This window comes from Pristiophorus japonicus, chromosome 9 (genome assembly GCF_044704955.1).
Source record: "Pristiophorus japonicus isolate sPriJap1 chromosome 9, sPriJap1.hap1, whole genome shotgun sequence".
NCBI classification, from domain to species: domain Eukaryota; kingdom Metazoa; phylum Chordata; class Chondrichthyes; family Pristiophoridae; genus Pristiophorus; species Pristiophorus japonicus.
This window is the reverse complement of record NC_091985.1, coordinates 132861482-132868167: the sequence shown is the minus strand read 5'-3', so window position 1 is coordinate 132868167 and position 6686 is coordinate 132861482. Positions and strand designations below refer to the sequence as shown.

At 39.9% G+C, this 6686-nt stretch overlaps 1 non-coding gene and 2 pseudogenes across 1 annotated transcript; all 3 read right to left on the bottom strand.

Moving 5' to 3' along the window:
- Window positions 1-3482: 3482 nt before the first annotated feature.
- LOC139274343 (U2 spliceosomal RNA) lies at window positions 3483-3720 on the bottom strand (annotated as a pseudogene).
- A 9-nt stretch (window positions 3721-3729) lies between these two features.
- On the bottom strand, window positions 3730-3802 carry trnak-uuu (transfer RNA lysine (anticodon UUU)). The gene has a single exon. It is a non-coding gene; the product is annotated as a tRNA-Lys (tRNA).
- Window positions 3803-3805: 3 nt separating this feature from the next.
- LOC139274290 (5S ribosomal RNA) lies at window positions 3806-3924 on the bottom strand (annotated as a pseudogene).
- Window positions 3925-6686: the final 2762 nt, after the last annotated feature.

Genomic DNA, 6686 nt, shown 5'->3' with positions numbered 1-6686 from the left:
GATTAGGTGTTGTTTATAGTCAATAACATCAACTGAACCATCCCTTGAAACTTTCAGCACTTCTCCAGATAGATGTAGAGATTTGTCTCACTTGCCACACACAAACACAGACGAAATCTTTACAGCATGTTGCTCATAGAAATCCAATTTAAAATTACAATACTTGGCTTAGCAAAAATAAATTATATAATAGAGAAATGTAATGATATAATGCAAAATGGATCCTTTATCACATAAGGTTGGTGTTGGTGATGTTAACACCTATAGAGCCAAAAAGAGCCCTGCTCCTTTTGAGGATTGCAGTTTCCTTTTTGGACAGGGATGCACGCATGAAGTAAGCTTTCCTTATGCTTAGCTGGATTATAGCAACCGCAAATGTACCCTCCCTGCAGCTCGTTTAATGTCATAAGTGATGCACATAGTAGCTGCTATGTGCCCATTAAGTGACTGCTAAGCCACTTCAGAATTGTGAAACTGGTATTATCAGAGGTAATTTCGAATTGGCCAGATTTCCAGCGTTAACACTAATGCCAAAGTGGTGAAAGATTGGTCCCAGCGGAAGAAATATGTGCTTTCACGTGGAAGAATTTAGTGTTAATAAACCGGAAAAATAGGGATATTATCACTCAAGAACTAAAAGTGGAAAACACATGTGTGCAACTAGCTTCTGTTGTAATTTCTATAATGCTCTGCATAGTTGTTAAAATGCTGTTTAAGGTTATGAATTGAAAGCAAACTACTGTTCTTTTTAATTCTTTATCAACTTAAACATTTTTTGTTACATTATTTTGTGTAACTAGAGGGATCAATTCTTGGATATATTTATTGAAGAAAAATTTTATCGTTATTCAGGACAACCACAATGTGGTGCATTGTGCTTCTCTGACAAAGGACCTATATGATCCTGAAAAATACTGTCTAAATCAAATTTAGTATTAACAAAGATATCAAGAAACTACTGTGCTACCTTACTGCTGAACTCATTCAGATACCGGGTGCATCAAGTCCAGTTTATATAAATTTAGCACTTTCATTAATTACATCTCTGCCCCTTGCAGCTTTCAATATTGTATTTTGTGACAGTTTGGTTTAGATGCCAGATCATTCATCCTTAGCTGCCAGGCTATTTTACCCTGCAGGTACTGTTCGCCTCACAGTATAGCTTCTGAGAAAATATGTTATAACATATGGTATCCAGATGGTGAAACCTACAAACAGTCGCACCAACCTAAAAGAATATTGTGAAGTATTTTCTTTTCTTAAAAAGTCTCAGGGTTATTAATTAACTTATTTATTGTTTATTACTACAAAAGAAAATTCATATAAGATCATACATAAGGCAGGCCAAGATTTATGTTTGCTTACATGTAAAATGGTTACAACAGCTTTTTGAATAGTGGTCATACTGAGGGGTTCAGGTAATACACTATCCATGATTGGGATAGATGTCTCAATATGTAGTCAATATGAATTATTTCACTGACATGCCAGGTTGTGCCTAAGAAATGCAAGTTGGAATCCCTCCTTGACAGTTTCTCTTCCCAAACTCCACAAAGGCCTAAATGCATCTGATACAAAGGAAAACAGAATTGAAAACATGAACTCAAATATTTGATTTCAGATCGCCTAGTTAACAGTACTTTACTCTAGTGTCGTAGCTACCAGGGTACCCTTCCAATTCATTTGCATAGCTTCATTCACAATTGGTTGTTCACACACAATTTCACATGCATAAGTGTAATCTCCATCATCTTCATTCAATAATTTCTGTGTAAATGTGTCCTGCTGGAACTCTCATTGCATTTGGAATTTTTATCTTCTGTCATGTCTGAGGCCTTCCTTTCATGCTCTGTAATGTTGGCAGCTGCTCTTTTGCCGCCTTGCCCATTTTTTTCTTATGACACGTCAGCCTAAATCATTGACTTAGATACGAGTTGAATATTTTCTTTTCCTCTAAACCACCTTGATACGTTCTCCAGCCATCTACAAGGAGGATCTTCTCTTAATATCTTGCATTAGATCCATTCTTTATCAATCTCCTTTATCATCATCTTTAATCAATCCCTATATTGCAACACTGTAGTACGATTACAGGTTCAGTGAAAGATCAAGGGCTAGAAATTTGTTTTTTGGCCATTTGGCATTTATCGCCAAAAATACTGCTAATCACACTGTCATTTTTTAAAGGCCTAAGTTTCATTAGAAAATGCGCCCAGCAGTAAAAATCAGCTTTGCACAAGGATTTGCGGTGGAAACCGTGGTCCTCGCCAACTTTAGTCCAAGGCCAATTACCGCTGTGAGAGACCTTGGGAGGGGGAGAAGACACAAAAGAAAATAGCAAAAAAACAAAAAATAAAAAATCACAAAACATTTACAAGACCCTTAACTAAGTAACTGCTGCAAAAAAAATTAAAAATAAAAACTTTAATTTACCTTTTTTGCAGGTCTTCATACGTACCGCATTTTTGGAGCTGCAACGCAGGTTTTTCTCGGGCGGTTTTTTTCACCCAGAATACGGGTGCACCAAACGTCCAAACTAAGGCAAAAGCGCTGTTTCCGGTCTTGCACACAGGCGGTCTGCTTTTCAGCAGTATTTAAAAACTGCTAGCGTAAGACTTCGGCAAAACTAGCGGATCACCGTTTTTCGCCAAAAACGGCGCAAGGTTGGTGAATTTCCAGCCCCATATCTTTATTATGTTGGTTTTCTCATGCTCACTGGCCATAAGGAAGTCTTTGTTTCCTAAACTGGACTATACACCCGATATCTGGTAATGTAGTTATTATATTTTTGACTCTTATGCTAGAAATTCTACTCTGGTTCAGCACCACCAACCATTTCCACAAGCAGATCTTGCTTCCCCTATGAACTGGAACATGTCATAACCTACCCACTATCTAGTAAATGATTCTGGGACCCTGGGAATGAACTGAGCACTCTTGCCACTGTACTCCAATTTAGAATGTAGCATGTGCTGCCACATGATCCTCCTCACCTTCGGTAGGTGGATTAAATATACACTCAAATTGAGATAGGCTATAAGCCAACAGGCAATTTATTTAACATAGAGTAAGCAAACAAACAGTAATCAGTACAAAATAGTCTTTAAAGTATTTAAAATAAATATTCCTCACAATATGCCAAAACAATAAGGACATTTCCTGAGCTATCTCTCAATATAAACTTTGACCTATGTAAATGATTGTGCATCTTTCACGTGGTGAAACCTTACTTACTCACTTGACATAGTCTCCCTTCTGGCTTTAGACTGATGAGTAATCTGGCCACTCATAGCCCAAAATGAGCCAAATCCAGAAACAACCAGTTGTCCAGTAGAGAACTACTGCCAATTATTGACTCTGCTTCTTTTTTTTTTTAATTCGTAGCCAATCTTTCCAATTCTTTGTCAAATCACAAACGCCAGAGGTCACCTTGCACACATCAAGGATCACTCTGCGCCAATGCTCTTAGCCAAAAGGCCGAGAGCCACTGCGCCGTTCCTGGAAGTACTGCAATACCAGGTTCGTTCCATGGAGGTGGATGGGTCAGGCCCCCCACACACCTCCGTGGAGGTGGATGGGTCAATCCACCCCACCCACCTCCTATTTCCAAAAAGCATAGGAGAACCACCTTCCTGATCCAGGGAGAACCACTTTGGAGTCATGGTTACTCCCCTGTCAGGTCAGTTACGCATGATCTTAGCCAAAAGGCCGAGAAGCGATGAAAAGCATCACCCAAATAGGGACTTGAACCCTCAACCCTCAGATTAAAAGTCTGATGCTCTATCAACTAAGCTATCCGGGCTCTTGCCTACTGCACCTGGTATTCCCAACCAGCCTCCCATCCAAGTACTAACCAGGCTTGACTCTGCTTAACTTCCAAGATCAGATGAGATCAGGCGTTTTCAGACGAGTGTGGCCGTAGGCTGACTCTGCTTCTTCTCACAGATCTGAGACACAGCTGTCAATTGATCAACCGCAATCAGAATAAAGACAGGAACAATGTTCAAACACAAAAAATGCTGTGCAACAAGTCTGGAGCTCCTGTGGATCAGTTGGATTGAAATTGATAGCTGGGCCATTTAAACAATTAACATATAAACCACAATATTTGACAGAAACCAAATCTCAAATGCATTTTAATTGACTGCAGTCTGCTAGACTGAAATCTGTTTTCCTGCACAAATACCAGTATTAATCATATGTACACTGCAGCTAAAAGAATATGTATTTTTTGTCATGGTAGCAAGCCCATTGTTTCAATAGAAACCCTAGCTTGCTGGTAATGTCACAAGCCTAGCCTTTGGAAAACAGTACAATAAACATTTTCAGGCCATGGGTAATAATGACAGATAACATGGCACGCTTCAGCAGGCTGCTCTTCGTGGATCACAGGTGCCAACGCCCACCATTCATATCCTTGCCTTCAAAGCACGTCAGCAATGGCCCTTCCCTTCAAGGGAGGGAAGGAGCCTGCGATTCCGGCAGCGCTGCACAAGACATCGCTCTGCCGCTACCGCCCCTTCTTGCTCCGGTTAGCGCTCTAAGGGAAGTGGCAGTGCTCGAATAACGCTCCACTTCCAACCTGAAGCACGAAACCCAAAGTTCGCGTCCACTGGAATTGTGTAGCACCGAGCGATACTTTTGCGCTCCTGCAAAAGTTATTGCCTCAAATGGGACGCGACGCAATTTCTAGCCCTTGGTGCACTGGTAGAGCTTGCTAATATTTAATATTGTGTTAAAGCGTTGATAACTTCTGTTACTGAAGGGGTTAGTAGATGCTTTAACTATAACTAGGTTGGAACAGCTTGATTATCAAGGGTTATTGGGAGCCAGCGGGGAAGTGGAGTTGAGGCCAGGATCAGATCAGCCATGATCTTATTGAATGGCGGAGCAGGCTCGAAGGATCAAATGGCCTGCTCCTGCTCCTATTTCTTATGTTCTTATGTTCTTATAACCAAGACCAACATGCAATACATCGGATTACAGTAATTTATAGCATATCTATTTGTCTTCAAATACAGAAATACAAAGCTATTTTAACCATGCTCCCATTGGAAGGGTAGGGTTAAAAATTGTTGAGGGTGAAACAGTTTGATAAAACCCAGAAATTGTAACACTTTTACTAATGGAAAAACATTTCCTGCCTCTCTTCAATCTTCATGTCATCTTCTTTCACTTGAAAATATTAATCTTCATTCCAAGTTTTTATGCTTCTCGGCAATACATTCTAACAGTGCACAAAAGCTACTGGAAGCAAGGATTATCCATTAGTAATAAGATGCAATTTAGCTAAAGATTACAGATGAATGGCCAGTTAATTTGCTTTGATATAATTGGATGAGTTACAACTGTTGGCCAGGAAACTGTGCAAGCTCCCTGCTCCTCTTTGAATTGTGCCGTAGGACTGTTAACGTCCAACTGCAATGGTAATGGGCAGAAGGGGCCTCAATTTACTTCCCATCCAAAGGACAGCATCTCTGGCAATGTATCACTCCTTCAATAATACATTCAAGAGTCAGCTTAAATCCGAGCTCAATCTCCCAGCATGAACCCTGAAACCTTAAACTTTTACCCAGAGCTGAGACTGCTACCAACTGACCCAAGATAACGAATAATATTGAAATACAGAAAATATATGCTTTACATATAGCATATACCATGCTGAGCCACTGTTTGTGATCACTGGAGCAGATAAAATACTGGTTTGATAGTGAGGGTTTGATATGTGGAAACATCATAGTTACTTGCTAGCTTAATCCATTGTAAAATATCCAGATCCAAACAATATCTATTCTCTTCATCATATTGAAGACCTCAACCATATCACCATGAAGTCTATGCTTCTCCAGTGAAAAAGCTCCAATTCCCAGAGCCTATCATTGTAACTAAGACCCCCATGGCTAAGTATCATTCTGTTACCTCTTCCAGACACATTTCAGAACCTCAATATTCCCTATCATGTGAAGGGAACAAAATTGAGTACAATATTCTCATTTATAAGGCAAGTATCATACTTCAGTTTTATATTTAACTGTCCTAGGGTACATCCAAACACCCTATTCAATTTCCCTGTAATGTTTCAACATTGGTAAAGGACTGTCAATGTTTTAGGAACTATTACCTTCAGGCTTCTTCTCCTGCTCCACAGCCTTAAATGGATAACTTTGCATGGTATATATTGGCCTGGAATTAGTCCTGCTCAAATTTGGTCAGGCAGAATCAGCATGGATTTATGAAGGGGAAGTCATGTTTGACAAATTTGCTGGAGTTCTTTGAAGATGTAACGAACAGGGTGGATAAAAGGGAACCAGTGGATGTGGTGTATTTGGACTTCCAGAAGGCATTTAACAAGGTGCCACATAAAAGGTTACTGCACAAGATAAAAGTTCATGGGGTTGGGGGTAATATATTAACATGGATAGAGAATTAGCTAACTAACAGAGATCAGAGAGTCAGGACAAATGGTTCATTCTCTGGTTGGCAACCAGTAACTAGTGGGGTGCCGCAGGGATCAGTGCTGGGACCCCAACTATTTACAATCTATACTAACGACTTCAAAGAAGGGACTGAGTGTAACTTAGCCAAGTTTGCTGATGATACAAACATGGGAGGAAAAGAAATGTGTGAGGAGGACACAAAAAAATCTGCAAAAGGACATAGGCAGGCTAAGTGAATGGGCAAAAATT